Consider the following 19,546-nt stretch of genomic DNA (forward strand, 5'->3'; position numbering starts at 1 on the left):
AAAGATAGTTTCACTGGGAAGACATTCAAAACTTCAGTTCAGAAGCAGTCGTACGAGTAGATGAGTGTGGAGGTAAGTAACTAAGGATAATTACAACTAAGCACAAACATCAAAAAATTCTATCAGGAATACGATATATAAGCTCGCATCTTTACTAGAGTCGGAGGATCCTCCCTAAGTACTACAGTGAAGGAATAGCGGAGGAAACGAGAAAGAAGGCTTCAACCTAAGCACAGTGACCTAAAGAGGAAATGATCTTGTAACAACATTTTCACAATAACATTGTTCGTCCTCCATAAGAAAGAGGAATCTACCGTGGCTAGTGAACGGGAAGTAAAAATCAAAAGAAATATTCGAAGATCATATGAGTTGTACGGAAATTCCGGCATGCATGGGAGCTAAGATAAGCTAAGTATACACACAACAAGGGGGGGAGAAAGATCAGGAAAGGTAATATCTTACTTTAAAAGAAAGCTAAAATGGAACGAAAGAAATTATTCGACCAATGATCCAGAGTTGGTTATGTTATGAACACACTTAAGGGTTCGGAGTTTTATGCATACAGCATATACAGCCATAGAAGATTCTGGTATACGTTAAAGGGAAGAATTGAGCCCAGGTCATAAACGAAGGATTAGATTATTAAAGGATTGTATCATGCATATTTCTCAGCGCCCATGAAAGGTTAAACAGGATAACTAATACCATGAACCACAGATCGGGAGATAACTTATGCCGACACAAAGGCTGATCAGAAGGAGGAAAATAAAGAGTTACATCAACAAAGTAAATCAGGAATCTGATTATTGGACCCAGAAGTTATAGAAATCGTGATTGAGAATATTGCAGAAGTACTCTTACTATCAAAGGTACAAGGGAGATATTACAACAACCATATTCTATACAGCTTACAATAAAGGTAGTTAGAAGAAGTACTCGCCACATAAGAAGTCAGTATGAAGCTCCCACCGAACTGTGTATACCCAGAAGTGCAAGTATTATAATAGAGCTTCAAATTATGGACGTGAATTACACCTAGGTTGAAGGGAGGTTATGAAGGATATAAACGATATGATATAAGATTTTAAGTAAGTAAGGTAAAAGTGAACAACGTGCGAGATACTCAAATGCAAGAAGTTGTGAATAGTCCATATTTTGGATAGAAGGCTATAAGCACGGAAGTCCAATAACTGGGAATGATAGCGGCATCGTCGGCAACATATCTTCCAACCTATGGTTTCTAAGTACTGGGAGATCTAGTTAAGATAATAGAGAAGAGTTAGGGATGATGTGATGTATCGCTTGACATTCCAGAAAAACATAAGGAAATCTACGGTGCAAGAAAGTTGAAGGAAAGTTGCGAGTATTATAAATGGATATTTATAGGTCGCAAGCTAAAGTGTGATAGAGCGACAAGGTTTTTGGAAGACATGTATAAGGATATGAAAAGGCAAGTGAGAAGGTGACGAAAGTGGATAAGCCATCGATATTAAGCCCACAAAAACAAGAAAGTTGATGGGTCCTCTAAGTTATACAAAAGCTCAATATAGCCTGAACGAAGTCAAATGAGTCTAGGACTAGTAACATTTAGAGGAGATAAAATGCTATCTTGATAATAGAACGAGGGTGTAATTGTGATAAATAAAGGGATTTCAAGAATTGTATGGGGCTAAGATACCCCCAAAAGGTGAATCACATTGAGACACTATGAAATACGATTATGGGAATCACTTCAAATATTCCTCAATGCAACGTAAGCCCTAGCGGCAAAGTATTACGTAAGATGTTTCAAGTTACCAGTGGTATATTGTAGATCAATATTGAGGTGAATCAACAATGGATGGACAAAAGCCACAAAGTATGAGATGAGATTAGGCCGTCATTTTAAAGATGATCAGTAATGAGGAAGTATTAAAGGTCGTAAATTTATACATATGGAATAGGCAACAAGAGTAATATGGGATTTGGTAACAGACCTCAGCAACGATAAATTAAAGTAACAGTTATGGCAGTAAATTCATACGGATGGCTAAACGAACCGATGCGACGAGATATAGAAATATTCGTGAATTCAACAAAGTATCGAGCAAAGGACTTCAATATACCTATAGGAGAGGCATCCTATTAAGCCTCGTATATACAAAGTAAGGCCTAAAGATTGACTAAAAGGTAAAAGGAAAAAAAAAGATGAATCGCATAAGTGCACCTACAAAGCCAGGGTCATACAAGCTGCATGTCAGGAGGTAACAGAAGTTGCAAGATTAAGAATATTTCGACCATAGGTCATGATATGAGCAAAAAGACTAAATGGGGGAAATACCCTAGACTTTGGATTTATTCATAGAGCAACTGTTTAAATGGAAAGAAGAGTATTAAGGTATTCACAAGAGCTATGAGTTACGAAAATGATAAGAGCATCGGTCAACATTCGAGGACGAATGTTCCAAAGGGGGGAATGATGTTACGCCCTACAATATTACGTCATGCAGTATTTTACGTTAAATTTGTCGTAAGATAATTGATATCGGTCCAAGGAAAAGATTATTTGGGGATTATAAGGATTATGCTATTTCACAAGTGATTAGTAAATTTATGAAGGTGAAAGGGGGAGTAAGTCTAAGAAAACGAATTTTATTCAAAGTTTGGCAGTTTGGGATAAAATACGGCCAGATCTAAAATACCCGGTATTTATAGACTAGTATCATATAAGGTACTACATGGCCATGATAGTAAGGTGTACAAGGTATGTTAGAAGAGAGTAGTATTTAATTAAGTTGAGGTAATTTTTAAATTATGCGGGTAATAGATTAATTATCAGGTAACGAAACATTACCCGGTTAACTAATAAGCGGATAAAAGAGTAATAAAATAACCCACCCTACTCTTCCCACGTGGCAGCAAGTGGCAAAGGAACTAGTGACTCTTGTTTTGGAAAATTAGATAAGAAAGACACATGGATAACATTCTTAAACCATGCAAATACATACTAGTCCTCCCTCCACTTATAGTGACATATTTAATAAGAGAAAAGAAAAGGTTATTCTAGAAAAAGTCTAGTACAAAACGTTTAAGCAAGAATTGTTATGTGCTTTTCAATCATGGGAGACAAGTTTCTTATTAGTCAATCTTCTTAGATATTAAACTTTCTATAAGAAGGGATGGAGTTGAAACTTGAAGACGATGGTTGAGGTTTACTCTTAAAAGAGTTTAAACCTTGAAACAGTGGGTACGTTATACCTAATTTGGAGTAGCTGGATATTTCTTGGTCGAATAGTTATGAGCAATTAAGGTATGTTAAGGCTATCCCTTCTTTCTTTGGCATGATCCATACGATATGAACGAAACGTGCAAATGCACAAATTCCATAAGTTACTCTACTCATAGAAGTAATAGAAATATCTATGTTCTTTAATTTCCATGTATCATAATATTTTATCATCTGTTCATGGGTCTCAGAAAAATATGAAAGTTGAAGAGATGTTACTTTATGATATTGCTCAAGAGGCAAAATGGTCTTGTGACATTCTGAATGATTTTATTGACGTACTTTTTATGCATTGCATTCATGTGCATTGACCCATGACCAGATGACGTTATATACGCGTATATATGTAAATATATGTATACGGGATATGGGAAAAGGTTATGGCGTTATATACGCACCACCACCTGATCAGCTGGTATATGATGATGATGTTGCCCACAGTGGCTGAAATATGATTCAAACGGCGTTATATACGCATATATGGGTATGTATTCAAATGGCGTTATATACGCATATATATGTATGTATTCAAACGGCATTATATACGCGTATATATATATATATATATATATATATATATGGGATATGGGAATGGTTATGGCGTTATATATGCACCACCACCTGATCAGCTGGTATACGATTATGACTTTGCCCATAGTGGCCGATATGATATGATGGGATGCCCTCAGAGGCTGATGATGTTATGAAACATATACCTATGCATGACATGACATTCATACGCATATGCATGACGCTGAAAGTAATTTATGATTTACAAAGTTATTCAGACTTACGGGTTGAGTCATGTACTCCATATGTCTTCCATGTCTCCTATGTATTTATTTATGTGCCTTACATACTCGGTACATTATTCGTACTGACATCCCTTTTGCCCGGGGACGCTGCGTTTCATGCCCGCAGGTCCTAATAGACAGTTCAAGAGCCCTCCAAGTAGGCTATCAGCTCAGCGGAAGATGTTGGTGTGCTCCATTTGCTTCGGAGTTGCGTATTTGGTTAGTATGATTTAGACGTCTATTGTTTGGTATGGCGGGACTCTGTCCCGACCTTTGTGACACTTATGTACTCTTAGAGGCTTGTAGACATATGTCGTGTACGTGAAAGATTGTACGGCCCTGTCGGCCTATGTTTGAGTTTATAAATGATTATGTTAGCCTATTAGGCCCATATGTTACATGTATATAATGATGTAATAAGAAAGGTACATTACGTTGGTACTCGGTCAAGTAAGGTACTGGATGCCCGTCGCGGCCCATCGGTTTGGGTCGTGACAGTAACACTTCTAAACTTGGTGTTGAGGGTATGAAGCCCCGAATTACATGTTATGTGATGGATGTTGAGGTGATACGCATGCTAGGTGACGGGCGTGTGGGCGTGCACCATGTGAACTGTGATTTAGTCGATTCCTTGGAACTACGTAGCTATATTATCTGAACATTTTACTGTACTTTATGTGTTAGAGCACTTGAGTTGTAATTTATGCTAGAAACCATGTTTAGGTTGTATGCTGGTATTATTGGGACCCATAGTGGTCGTTCTTTGCTATTGAGTTATTGGCTTAATTGGAGTTATCTGCTTAGTCGCATTTATCATTACATATCATATCTCAGTCTTTGTTATCGTTATTGTCACATCTCGTATCATTTATTAGGGATGTTTAGCATGAGCATTGTGAGCCCGAGAGACTGGAGAGATTAATGACTGAGTGAGACCGAGGGTTTGATTGTGAGTGATAATTAAGGGATTGGGTTGCACGGTGTAGCATATTTGTATTTATTTATGCCTGGATATGGCTTATTATAGCGTTGAAGGAGCCCCTCCGGAGTCTGCACCCCCACAATAAGCATAGTGGATATTATATTTGGGATAGAGTTCCCTAGGCATGAAGTTGCCCTATATATTCACATTTGGTATGGAGTTCCCTGGGAATGGAGTTGCCTTATAATTTCATATTTGGAATAGAGTTCCCTGGGTTGGGTTAGCCATATACAGTACTAAGTGACTGACTGTGAGTCGCTATTTACATCGAGGGATGGATCTTCCCTAAGCTGGACCTGCCCCGTATAGTACTAAGTGATTGAGTACTCTGAGAGTTTGAGTACATGAGTTCATCACTGAGATGCATTGCATTTGTCATGCGTACCTGAGATACATGCATAAAGATGCATCTCTTTCTGCTACCCGATTTTTGGTGACATTTATGATTTCACCTGTATATTAACATGTAGGCATAGAGGTATATTTTCCTCATGATATCTGAAAATGAAACATCTTATTTATTGTTGAAAGATTTTTGGGAAATATCACAGTTTTCAAACTTACTTATATATTTTTTGGGGTTTTCGGTGAAAGACTTGGGATTTACTATATACTTAAAAAGCATGCTTATTTTCTGTAACAATGAACGACCTTAGTTATTTCTTGTACCACCTTTATTATATTGTTATGAACTGTTGCTGGTTTTTTGAGTTGGACTCTGACCCTTGTACCAGCTCATCACTACTTTCAACCTAAGGTTAGGTTTGTTACTTATTGAGTACATGAGGTCGGTTGTACTCATACTACACTTTTGCACCTTGCATATAAATGTTGGATGCTGATGTTGCTGCGTACGGAGGGAGCTAGATCGGAAGATGTACCTATGTTCTAGTTATGGCTATCACTTGTCCTTGGTATCATTAGATTCGAATTATGTGTCTTTACATTTCGAACAAAAGTTGTAACTATTTTACTTCAGTCTTGTAAAAGTCTAAATCTTAGACGCTCATGATTTGTACTACCAGTCCTTGGGGAGTTGTATAAAATTCAATTATCTTATTTTTTGACTCACATCAGTATTATTATATTGTGTTTTATTGTTAGTTAGCTTACCTAGCGGGTGGGGTTAGGTGCCGTCACGACGGTTTGGATTTTGGATCGTGACACAAGTGTTATCACTATCCTCATAGTTACCATTTTGGCAACTGGGGAGAATGTTTTATGATAGTCCAAGCCCTTTTGTTGTGGGTATCCCTTTGCCACCAACCTGTCCTTGTATTTATCTACCTCTCCATTATCTTTGTACTTAATCTTGTACACCCACTTAGAGCCTACTATTTGTTTGCCCATTAGGAGATCAACAGCCTCCCAAGTATGGTTGTCTTCCAATGCATTAATTTCCTGCTTTATGGCTTTTACCCACTTCTCATCTGGAGCTAGGGGTGGGCATAAAATCCGAAATACCGAATTCCGAACGGAACCGAATTAATTTGGTATTTTGGTTTCTATTTTTTCGGTATTTCGGTTCAATTCAGTACTAAATTTTTGATATTTCGGTACGGTCCTCGGTATTAGGATCTTGACAATTCGGTATACCGAATTTTTAAAAATGATGTAGGAGTAGACTACCCAGCACCCCAGCCCAAGTACCGACCTAAAATCCAAAATGTTTATTTTTAGTGTTGGAGCCCAACCCAATAAGACCCAACCTAATAATGAATAACCCAATAACCCAAAAGTCTTTCACTTTCTTACCCTCTTGTCTTACCCCCAGACCCTAGTTTACCCTAACATCCTTACTCCTTAGTTCCTTACTGAGAAACCTAACAACTCCTTGTTGAGAAACTCAGAGAAGTGAGAACTGAGGTCGGCTGTCCGTTGTCGCCTGTGAGATCACCAGATCAGTTGTGGCATGTGACAACTGAGATCGGCTGTCAACTCTTCAAATCAAGACTTCAACGGTTCATAACTTTTAAATTTTTCATTCTTCAATCTTCATTTTTTTTGCACTAATTTGTTCTGGAACTTTTAGGCATATAACTTTTTATATTTATACATGTCTTCAAGTGCTCTTGCTGGTACATTAGTTGGAAGTTAGTTGGGTTATCAAAAAAATTAATTAGATCTTTCAAGAAACCAGCTTTCATTATGAATTGATTAGCAAATAACAGACTAAAATGTCCAATTCGGAAATCATTTGTAAGTTATTGGTGATAAGCTTGGAGTTTCTGGATATCATTTGTTAGCTATTAATCATTTGTTAGCTATTGATGATAAGCTTGGAGTTTCATTACGAATTGATTAGCAAATAACCATAGTTGCTAAGTGTTTGTCCTTTCAATATGGTCTGAATCCTAGATCAAACATTGGTTATCTGTTACTTTCTTATATCCCCTAATGCTGACTAAAGGAAAAAGATCAGTTTAGGGTTTAAAACCCTACTTGCTTTTTTTGAATAGAAGAATATGTAAAATGAAGAGTGCCTTTAACTGAAAGTTAAATGAGGACTAGAGGTAAAGAGAGTATGAAATAGACAAGAAATATCCAGAATTAACCAAAAATAGAGGTAGCAAACAAAGATTAACAGAAGAAAAGTTCTTAGACAAGAAATTTTCTCCATATTGATAAGTTGCTTGACAAAATAATGGAAAGTTCTTAATTTGTGTTTATATTTGTTTTAATTTTGTATGGATGGCAGATGAAAGTAGAGTAAGTGATGCTGGTTCAAGTGAAAGTTTACCTATTATTAAAGATAGCAACACCAATACTATTAATACTCAAGATTCTAAGAAAAGGAAAGTCATGCAACCTAGATCCGACGTTTGGAATTATTTTGATAAATTTGAGGTAAATGGGGTTGGTAAAGCAAGGTGTAGATATTGTAAGCAAGTTTATGTTGCTAATTCATCTAGGAATGGAACAACATGATTGAAGACTCATTTGACTAGATACAAAGAATACCCACTTAACATTGATAAAGATAAAAGTCAAACAAAAATAAATTTTCAATCTTGCCAAAATAATGGAGGATCACTTTGTAAATTTGATCAAGAAGTGGTTAGGAGGGCCTTAATTGAGATGATAGTTATTGATTAACTACCATTTAGCTTTGTAGAAAATGAAGGCTTTATGAAGTTTATGAGAAAAATTCAACCACTATTTCGTCTTCCTTCTCGTAGAACAATAACAAGGGATTGTTATGAAGTTTACGGTGAATTGAAGCAAAATCTAAGAAGGTCTTTTAGAGAAGCACAACCAAAAATTTGCCTTACAACAGACACATGGACTTCATTACAAAGAATAAATTATATGTGTTTGACAGCCCACTTCATTGATAGGGATTGAAAGTTGCATAAAAGAATACTATATTTTTGCCCTATCACTAGTCATAAGGGTGAAGAGATGGCTAAATCTATTTCTAATTATTTGCTTGAATGGAAATTAGACAAGGTATTCACTATTACCGTGGACAATGCTTCTTCAAATGATGTCATAGTCAAAGAATTGTCTAAATAGTTAGATGTGTGAAAAACTAATATGATGAGTGGTAAACATCTTCATGTGATATGCATGTCTCATATACTAAATCTAATTGTGCAAGATGGTTTGAAAGAACTTGATGCTTCTGTCACACGTGTTAGAAATATTGTGAGGTATGTGAGATCTTCACTTGCAAGGACCTTAAAGTTTAGACAGTGTTGTGCACATGTAAAGGTAGAAAGTACCAAAACATTATGTTTGGATGTTACTACTAGGTGGAATTCCACCTATTTGATATTGGATATGGCACAAAACTTTGAAAAGGCCTTTGACAAGTTTCATCTTTTTGATGATGGATTTTCTGCTTATCAATGTTATCATCTTTGTGAAGATGGTAGTAGTGCAGGTCCTCTTGATTCTGATGATTGGGTGAATGTGAGGAATGTGATAGAGTTTCTTGCAAGATTTCACAAGCTAACTAAAAAAGTTTCAGGTTCACATTATGTCTCTTGTAATTCTCACTTTGGGGATGTATCTGAACTTTATTGTCATTTAAAAATGTGTTTAGTTAGTGAGGATGAGCATTTGAGAAAAATGGTTGAGCAAATGCAAGAAAAGTTTAAGAAGTATTGGGGTGAGCCTGAAAAGATGAATAAAATAATTTTTATTGCTTCCGTCTTGGATCCATGTAACAAATTTGAATATGTAAAGGGAACACTTGAAGACCTTTTTGGGGAGTAAAAGGGGAAGAAAATAAATGGTGAGGTGCATGCTTATATGAATTCTTTGTTTGGAAAGTATCTAAAAATGTATTCAACTGGATCTTTCTCATTCTCCATCTAGTTCTACTTCATCTAATACATCTAGTGGGAGTGTTATAACTGCATCATTAATAAGGACGAAGCTTCACTTGAAGAAACAAAAGCAAGACAATGGAAGTGAGGGTACTAAATCGGAGTTGGATAAATACATTAGTGAAGAACAAGAGCCTTTTAGAGAAGAATTTGATATCTTAAGTTGGTGAAAAACACATGCTCCTAGATTCCTATTCTTTCGGAGTTGGCTCATGATGCGTTGGTCATTCAAATTTCTAGTGTGGCATCGGAATATGTGTTTAGCATTGGTAGTCGTATTCTTGATTCATTTAGGAATTTATTGACTCCTAAATGTGTGCAAGCTCTTGTTTGTGTTCAATATTGGCTTAGAGAAGAGAAGAATCCTATAAGTGTTGAAGAAGACTTGAAGTATCTTGAGGAACTCGAGCTTGGTAAGCTTTAATATTTTGTGTGTAGTTTAGTTCAAAAAAATATATAATACTTGTTTATTTGTATGACATATTTGATCGAATTATCTTTAGATATGGAAATAATGGAAGCCCTACTAGCATTGTTTGAACTTTGATGTATAGTTGCAACTTGCGAAATGAGTGGTAATTTTAATACTCTATTCGTTTGGTGATATACTTTTTTAGTTTTATTTTATTATCATCAAAAAATAATATTCTAACTTATGATTTATATTTTTTTTAGGTTCAACTACAATCATGCCCCGTGCTTCTAAAGTACGCTCTCATATTTGGGAACACTTTGAGGTGAAAGAAGATAACAGAGAAGTTCGCAAAGTAGAGTGCAAGCATTTTGATCGAGTCTATAATGTTCATCCAAAGAGGGATGGAACATTTGGCTTAAGGAATCATATTACGCTTTGTCTTGAGCGTCTTCCTGGAATCTGTATTCAAGAATTAAGACTAAGTTGATTCGAGACTATTAGTGTAAACTTGAATTGAGGGATGGCCTCTCTGTTTTTCTGTTGAAGTTTGTTTAATTCTGCTACTATTGTGTTAGAGACTTAGGGTCTGCTGTTAGAGTCTGATGCCCTCTTTGTTTATGCTATTGTCTTTAATGTTGTGTTTATGTTATAGACTTAAATGTTTGTGGATGGCCTTTTTTCGAAGAATGTTGGTTGTTCAGGTATTTCCACTTTCCAGTGGGTGGGTATTGAAACGTAAGTCGTAATTCTGCCATTGTCCTAATTCTGGTAGAGATGAGCCAATGATAATTGGATTGCAAATTGCAATATGATAATAGGTTCTTGGCAGTTGGCAGTGTGTAATTGATAATACTTGTTTCGGTACTTCTAAAATTTGCTTTACTGTGATGACTATTGGAACTGATTCAGTTTCACCATCTCTTTCACTAGTGACTCTGCATTTGTTTGACATTCTGATTGTTCTTTTGGATAAATAGGAATGGTGATTTTTAGATTGTATTAATTTCTCAACTGGATTGCTAGTTTACTTGTGAAGAGAGGTGGTAGTGTGGTGCATTTCTGTATTTTGGAACAACTAACTTAGATTTTTCTGCTATTCCCTTACCTAGGCGTATGTAGAATCTCAATTGCGGAAAACAAATAGTTTAAACTGTTACGTTCTTCTATCAGCAATAGTTACCAATTACTAGCAAAAACTAGTTCTTAGTTTTTATTTTGTTTTAAATATGGTGTTTTCATTGAAACAAAAAACACTCGTGCACTCTTGGATACTTAAAATTACAAACACTACTGGATGCCTCTATCTGCTTGAACACTTTGTTAATTAACTATCTACTTTATTTCGTGATCTGAAAAGTCAGCATTGAAATACTTTCTGCAAAGTTTAAATGTTTTCAGTTTGGTGCTACAGTATCGAACCAAATTAAGTTTATTTATTTAGCGATTATTAAACCGAAACCGTACTGAACCAAAATAAAAATACCAAACCGTACCGAAATAATTTGGTACGGTATTTGGTATACAATATTGATAAACCGAACAACGAAATACCGAACAAAAATTCTTAAATACCGAACCGAAATACCGAATGTCCACCCCTATCTGGAGCTGCTTCTTTGAAGCTTCTTGGTTCAGTAGAGGTTATAAAAAGTCCAACATATGTACAGTAAGTTGTAGAAAGGTAATAATAGGACACATAGTTGGTGATAGGATATTTGCAAAATGCTGAAGATTTCTTCCTAGTGAGATAGTCTTTCAGCCATGTAGGAGGCTGTATCACTCTACTAGGTTTGATTTTATCCATCTCTGGAATATCAGGTTGTTCCCCTGCAGTTTGGACATCTGTGAAGATTTCATGTTGAGTCTGTTCATCTGAGAATTCAGGCTCTGAGTTATAACCACTTGTGTTCAAATTATGTTCAGTTGGCCTTTCAGCCTCTAGCTCTGAGTTGATATCATCTTCCTCTAAATGTGTTGCTTTTGAGTTGATATCAATGGTTGTCTGCCGATCAACATTTACCTCCTGCTCAGTAGCTGGTCTATGCTAAAATTCCTCTTCTAAATTGACTAATTGCATACATTTATGTGTTATAGGATCTGCCAGGAATAAGTCATCTTCCTTAATATCTTTATGTCTCTTTTCTTTAAAAGGAAATATATCCTCTCTGAAAGACACATCTCTGCTTACAAAAAAGATCTATGACTCCAAATCATACAACCAATACCTCTTTTGTGTTTCTGAGTATCCCATGAATACTATTTTCTTTGCTCTTGCAACAAACTTATCTTCCATTGGTAAGACACTAGCATAACACAAACATCTAAACACTCTTAGGTGCTCTATTTTAGGCACCTTCCCATGTAGCATTTCATAGGGTGATTTTCCATTTAGTACTGCACTTGGAAGTTTGTTAATCAAATATACTGCAGTTCTAATGCACTTACCCCAGAATCTAATTGGGACAACACTTTTAAGTTTTTGTCACGACCCAAATATCCGGTCGTGATGGCGCCTATCACAGTACTAGGCAAGCCAACCAAATATTTAACACAGCGAAATCGCTTATAAAAATCATTTTCTAGTATCAAATAAGACTCAAATTCGTCAAATGAAATAGATGAGTGAAACAGAATATGTGGAAAAAACAGTATAAAACACCAACACAGCCCAACAGTCCGGTGTCACTAGTCAAGAGCCTCTAAATACAACTCAAACTGACTGGATAATACATCAAAAGTCTGAAATAGCAGAATACTAAGATAGAAAGGAGGAAAGCAGGGCTGCGAACGTCGTGCACAAGGCCCCAAACATGGAATACGACACAAAATATAGTATCAATCTCTAAAATACGAGATATCATAAAATTTCAAATCAAATACACGGCTTAATAGCCGCTAAGGGATGGACCAAGTCACAAATCCCTACCGATGCACACCCACATGCTCGTCACCTAGCATGTGCGCCACCTCATTTATCAAAACAATACGAAATACCGGGGTTTCATACCCTCAGGTCCAGATTTACAATGGTTACTTACCTCAAACCGGATGAAATACTACTCCACGATGCCCTTGCCTTTCGACTCGGCCTGAACTCGCGTCGAATCTATCCAAAATTTTTGCATACCACGAGTTCATACATACCAAGAATACCAAAATCTCCTCCCACGAGTTCATACATACCAAGAATACCAAAATCTGACCACAAATGACCGCTCAAATCCCTAGATTAAGATCTCCAAATTCCCCCCCCCCCCCCCAATTTTTGCTACTAATTTCCATATATTTCAAGCTTAATCAGTCAAAAACCATCATAGAAACGAGTTTAGGATCCAAAAATCTTACCTCCATGAAACCCTCTTGATTTCTATCTTCAAATTGCTCTCCTAAGCTCAAAATCGTATGAGAAAATGATGAAATAACCAAAAATTCGCGAAGGAAACCTTATATACTTTCTGACCCAGTGTTTTCGCACTTGTGGTCATCTTAACGCATCTGCGGCAAACCCACCCGCATCTACGGTTTTCACTTAAACCCCTAGAGTCGCATCTGCGAACACACTTCCGCACCTGCAGTCTCGCTGGTGCGATCAACCTTCTGCACCTGCGCCTTTAGCTCCTTTTGCCCACTCCCGCATCTATGCCTATTCTTCCTCTTCTGCGGCCCCGCACCTGCGGTCCCCAATCCGCAGGTGCGGTTATGACAGCAAAATCAGCAGCTTCAGCTACACAATTATAACTCTCAACATCCTGTCAACCATCTGAAATCACCCCGAGGCCCCCTGGACCTCAGCCAAAGGTACTAGCAAGTCATATATCACCATCCAAACTTATACCAATCTTCGAAACACCTAAAACAACATCGAAACAACAAATCAACCACGGATTCAAGCCTAAGAAATCCAAAAACTACCGAATTTTGCTTTCAATCAAAAAGTCTATCACAACTCGTCCGAATAACCTGGAATTTTCCACACACATCACAAATGACACAACAGACCTACTCCAACTTCTGGAATTCCATTCTGACCCTTATATCAAAATCTCTGCTATCAACCGAAAAATGCCAAAAATTCATTTTCGCCAATTCAAGCCTAAATCTACTTCGGACCTCCAAAACACATTCCGATCACGCTCCTAATTCCCAAATCACCCCCCGAAGCTATCCTAATCATAAAAAAAAATTCCAAGATTGTTTACTCATAAGTCAACTTTCAATTCACTTTTCTAACTAAAAGACCAACTTAAGAGACTAAATATCTCAAACCTCACCAAAACCATTCCGAATTCGAACCAACCAACTCGATACCATTCAATACGAGTGAACAAGACATAAAAAAGCAGAAATATAGGAAACGGAGTGGTAACTCATGAAATAACCGGCTGGGTTGTTACATCCTCCCCCTCTTAAATAAACGTTCGTCCCCGAACGAGTCAAGAAACATACCTGAAGCCTCAAATAGGTGAGGATATCTGCTCCAAATCTCCCCCTCGGTCTCCCAGGTAGCCTCCTCCATGGGCCAACCTCTCCACTGCACCTTCACTGAAGCTATATCCTTTGATCGCAACTTTCGAACCTGATGCTCCAAAATGGTTGTTGGCTCTACATCATAGGTCAATTCACCCTCTAACTGAACCATGCTAAAATCCAGAACATGAGACGGATCTCCAATACACTTTCGGAGCATAGAAACATGAAATATCAGATGCACACTCGACAAGCTGGTGTAGCAAAGCAAGCTCATAAGCCACCTTCCCAATCCTCTGAAGCACCTCAAAAGGCCCAATGAACCGAGGGCTCAACTTCCCTTTCTTTCCAAATCTCATAACACCCTTCATGGGTGAAACCTTCAGTAGCACCTTCTCCCCAACCATATAAGACACATCATGAACCTTCCTGTCAGCGTAACTCTTTTGCCTCGACTGCGTTGTACGAAGCCTCTCTTGAATCACCTTCACCTTGTCCAAAGCATCCTGCACCAAGTCTATACCCAAAAGTCTAGCCTCGTCGGGCTCAAACCAACCAACTGGAGATCTACACCGCCTCCCATATAAGGCCTCGTATAGAGCCATCTGAATGCTCAATTGATAACTATTATTATATGCAAACTCCGCGAACGGTAGAAACTGATCCCATGAACCACCGAAGTCAATCACACAAGCGCGCAATATGTCCTCCAATATCTGAATGGTGCGTTCGGACTTCCTATCCGTCTGAGGGTGAAAAGTTGCACTCAACTCAACCTGAGTACCCAACTCTCTCTGCACGGCTCACTAAAACTGTGAGGTAAACTGAGTACCTCTATTTGAAATGATGGAAATTGGGACACCATGTAACCGAACAACCTCTCGGATATAAATCTCAGCCAACCACTCTGAGGAATAGATAGTACAAATAAGAATGAAATGTGCGGACTTGATCAGCCGATCCACAATCACCCAAATAGCATCGAACTTCTTCAAAGTCCGTGGGAGCCCAACTACAAAGTCCATGGTGATCCGCTCCCACTTCTACTCTGGAATAATCATCTGCTGAAGCAAGCCACCCGGTCTTTGATGCTCATATTTCACCTACTGACAATTGAGACACCGAGCTACAAATCCTATAATATCCTTCTTCATCCTCCTCCACCAATAATGTTGTCTCAGATCCTGGTACATCTTCGCGGCACCTGAATAAATGGAATATCGCGAGCTATGGGCCTCCTCTAATATCAACTCCCGAAGCCCGTCTACAATGGGCACACAAATCCAGCTATGCATCCTCAACACTCCATCATCACCAATGGTCACATCTCTGGCATCATCGTACTGAACTATGTCCTTAAGGACAAGCAAATGAGGATCATCATACTGGCACTCTCTGATGCGATCAAATAAAGAAGATCAAGAAATCACGCAAGCCAATACCCGACTGGGCTCCTAAATATCCAACCTCACAAACACATTGGCCAAGGCCTAAACATCAACTACAAGAGGTCTCTCCCCAACTGGAATATACTCCAAACTCCCCATACGAACTGCCTTCCTACTCAAGGCATCGGCCACCACATTGGCCTTTCCCCGATGGTACAAGATAGTAATATCATAATCTTTTAACAACTCCAACCATCTCTGCTGCCTCAAATTGAGATCCTTCAATTTGAACAAGTGTTGGAGGCAACGATGATCAATAAATACCTCACAAGACATATCATACAAATAATGCCTCCAAATCTTCAACGCGTGAACAAAGGTAGCCAACTCTAGATCATGAACGGGGTAGTTCTTCTCATAGGGCTTCAATTGACGAGAAGCATAAGCAATAACTCTGCCCTCCTATATTAACACACACCCAATTCCCACTCTTGAAGCATCAAAATACACTGTATATGAACCTGAAGCTGATGGCAAAACCAATACTGGAGTCGTGGTCAAGGCAGTCTTGAGCTTCTGAAAGCTCGCCTCATAATCATCCGACCACCTGAATGAAACACCATTCTAAGTCAATTTGGTCAAGAGCAATGCAATAAATGAAAATCCCTGAATGAATCGACGGTAATAACCCGCCAAACCAAGAAAAATGCAAATCTCTATGGCTGAGAATGGTCTAGGCTAACTCTGAACTGCCTCTATCTTCTTCAGATCAACCTGAATACCTTCGTTAGACACCACGTGCCCCAAGAAAGCCACTGAACTAAGCCAAAACTCACACTTGGAGAACTTTGCATACAGCTTCTCCTCCCTTAATCTCTGCAACACAACTCTCAAATGCTCCACGTGCTCCTCTTGGCCACGCGAGTACACCAGAATATCATCAATGAAAACTATGACAAATGAGTCGAGATAAGGTCGGAACACGATGTTCATCAAATGCATGAACGTTGTTGGGGCATTAGTCAACCCGAAAGACATCACAAGGAACTCATAATGACCATAACGGGTCCTGAAAGTTGTCTTAAGAACATTCGAGTCCCTGATTTTCAACTGGTGATACCCTAAACAGAGATCAATCTTGAAGAACACTCTCACTCCTCCAAGCTCGTCAAATAAATCATCAATGCGAGGCAAAGGATACTTGTTATTAATTGTAACCTTGTTCAACTGCCTGTAATCAATGCACATTCTCATCGTGCCATACGTTTTCTTCACAAATAGAACAGGAGCACCCCACGGTGAAACACTAGGCCGAATAAACCCCTTATCAAGGAGTTCCTGAAGCTGCTCCTTCAACTCTACCGGTGCCATACGATACAGTGGAATGGAAATAGGCTGAGTGCTCGGCACCAAATCAATACCAAAGTAAATATCCCTATCCGGCGGCATGCCCGGCAAGTTTGCAAGAAACACATCGGGAAAATCCCTCGCAACAGGAACAGAATCAATACCGGAGTCTCTACACCGACATCCCTCACAAATGCTAAGTATGAAAGACAACCCTTCCCAACCATACGCTGGACCTCCAGAAATAAAATCACCCTACTGGAGAAAAAATCAGTTGAACCTCACCACTCAATCTGTGGCACACCAGGCATAGTCAACGTCACTGTCTTAGCATGACAGTACAATATAGCACGACATGGAAATAACCAATCCATGCCCAATATAACATCAAAGTCCACCATACAAAGCATCAATAGATCCACTCGGGTCTCTAGAGCCCCAATAGTCACCACACACGACCGGTATACATAGTCCACAATTATAGTATTGCCCACCGGAGTAGATAGACGAATAGATGAAACAAGAGACTCATGGGGCATATCCAAATAACAAGCAAAATATGATGACATATATGAAAAAGTGGAACCAGGATCAAATAATATAGAGGCATCTCTGTGGAAGACTGAGACAATACTTGTAATCACAGCATCTGAAGCAATAGCATCTGGTCTGGCTAGGAGTGCATATAATCGAGCCTGACCGCCACTTGATCGACTTCCCTTTCTAGGGCGACCCCTAGCCGACTGATCCCTACCCCTAGCTGCCTGAGCGGGTGGTGAAGTAATTGGAGCTGAAGTTGAGGGCTGACCCTTTTGCTAAGACGGACCCTCAAGAAGGCGAGGACAATGTCTCCTCATATGCCCAAACTCTCCACACTCATAACAACTCCCTAGTGTGGGGAACAGGGACTGAAGGGAACCCTTGGTACCAGAATGACCAATAGAAGGACCTGGCATAGAAGAACCCTGAACCGATGGAGCACGGGACGAACTCTGGGCGGGTAAAGCACTAAATGATGAATAACCCTGATGTGAGTTGTGAGAACCATGGCCCGACGATGCCCCACGACAAACTGGGCGAGCTGACTGAGCATGCCTGAATAGATGGCCTCTGTCATGCTAAAACTGACCTCTCGAAGGAGCACCACCAAAACTACCAGATCCCCGAGGCCTCTTGGCCTCTCTCTCATCTCGCTCCTGGCAACAAACTGACTCAATCTCGCGAGCGATATCAATAACCTCCTCAAAAGTAGAACCTGACACTCTCTCCCTAGTCATGAGAATCTGAACTGATATGTGAGGCCATCAACGAACCTTCTGATCCTCTCTCTGTCTGTAGGAACCAACCAACAGCATGACTAGCTAACTCCAAGAACCTTATATCATACTGCGTCACAGTCATATCCCCCTAACGCAACTGCTTGAACTGCCTGTGCAGCTCCTTTCTGCGAGAATGTGGCACATACTTCTCCAAAATGAGAATCGAGAACTGCTTCCAGGTAAGAGGCACTGCATCAACAGGACTACGCCTCTCATAAGCCTCCCACCAAGTAAAGGCAGCTCCAAAAAACTAAAAGTAGTAAATGCTACACCACTGGTTTCTAGAATACCCGTTGTACGAAGAATCCATTGACACTTGTCCAAGAAACCCTGGGCATCCTCGCCCTCTGTACCACTGAAAGTCGAAGGCTGAAGTTTACCAAACCTCTCCAATCGACATTGCTCGTCGTCAAGCATAACTAGTACCACATAATCCTAGGCTGGTGCAACCGGCTGGGCTAGAGGTTTCCCCGGCGTCTGAAGTCCCTGCACAACCTGCTCAGGTGTGCGAGCAACGGGAGTCTCAGTGCCTCCCCCGACCTGAGAAGTAGTTGTGGCTGTAGTAACTGAGACCGCCTGATCCAGGCCAGTGCATACTCATAGAATCTGAGCTAAATCCTTCTGAAGGCTTGGAACCACAATAGGCATAGTCGGTGCTTGAGCTGGTGCTGCTGGAGCGTCCACAACTAGGACTTGATCCTAAACTAGGGAAGTTGGTGGATCTGTAGGTGCTGCCCTAGCTGCTGTGTGGGCTATACCCCTGCCCCTACCACGGCCTCGACCGCGTCCTCAGCTTCTAGTAGCCCCAACTGGTGGTACTGGTGGTCGTCCGTCCTGACCCATAGCACGTGTCCTCACTATCTGTGAGAGAATAGAATAACAAAGGTTTAGTACTAGAATCAACAGATTTCGCACGACAGGAATTCAAGAATGTGAAGTTTTCCTAAAGGTTCTGCAGCCTCCTGAGGATAAATACAGACGCCTCTGTACCGATCCGCCAGACTCTACTAAACCGGCTCATGACTCGCGAGACCTATGTAACCTATGCTTTGATACCAACTTGTCACGACCCCAAATACTCGGTCATGATGACTCCTATCACAGTACTAGGCAAGCCAACCAAATATTTACCACAGCAAAATCTTTTATAAAAATCATTTTCTAGTATTGAAGAAGTCTCAAATTTATCATAAGAAATAGATGGGTGAAATAGAATATGCGGAAAAACCAGTACA

At 39.4% G+C, this 19,546-nt stretch overlaps 1 long non-coding RNA gene across 2 annotated transcripts; it reads left to right on the forward strand.

Annotated features, from left to right (window-relative positions):
* The first annotated feature begins 6,773 nt into the window (after positions 1–6,773).
* Positions 6,774–10,449, forward strand: LOC107759886 (uncharacterized). Of its 2 annotated transcripts, none has more exons than XR_001642284.2 (4): positions 6,774–7,002; positions 7,740–9,788; positions 9,879–9,950; positions 10,051–10,449. It is a non-coding gene; the product is annotated as an uncharacterized LOC107759886 (long non-coding RNA). The 2 variants fall into 2 exon arrangements; XR_001642285.2 differs by having other exon boundaries at positions 6,779–7,002; positions 8,913–9,788.
* The last annotated feature ends 9,097 nt before the right edge of the window (positions 10,450–19,546 follow it).

The sequence above is a fragment of the Nicotiana tabacum genome, chromosome 20 (assembly GCF_000715075.1).
Source record: "Nicotiana tabacum cultivar K326 chromosome 20, ASM71507v2, whole genome shotgun sequence".
Classification (NCBI taxonomy): Eukaryota; Viridiplantae; Streptophyta; class Magnoliopsida; order Solanales; family Solanaceae; genus Nicotiana; species Nicotiana tabacum.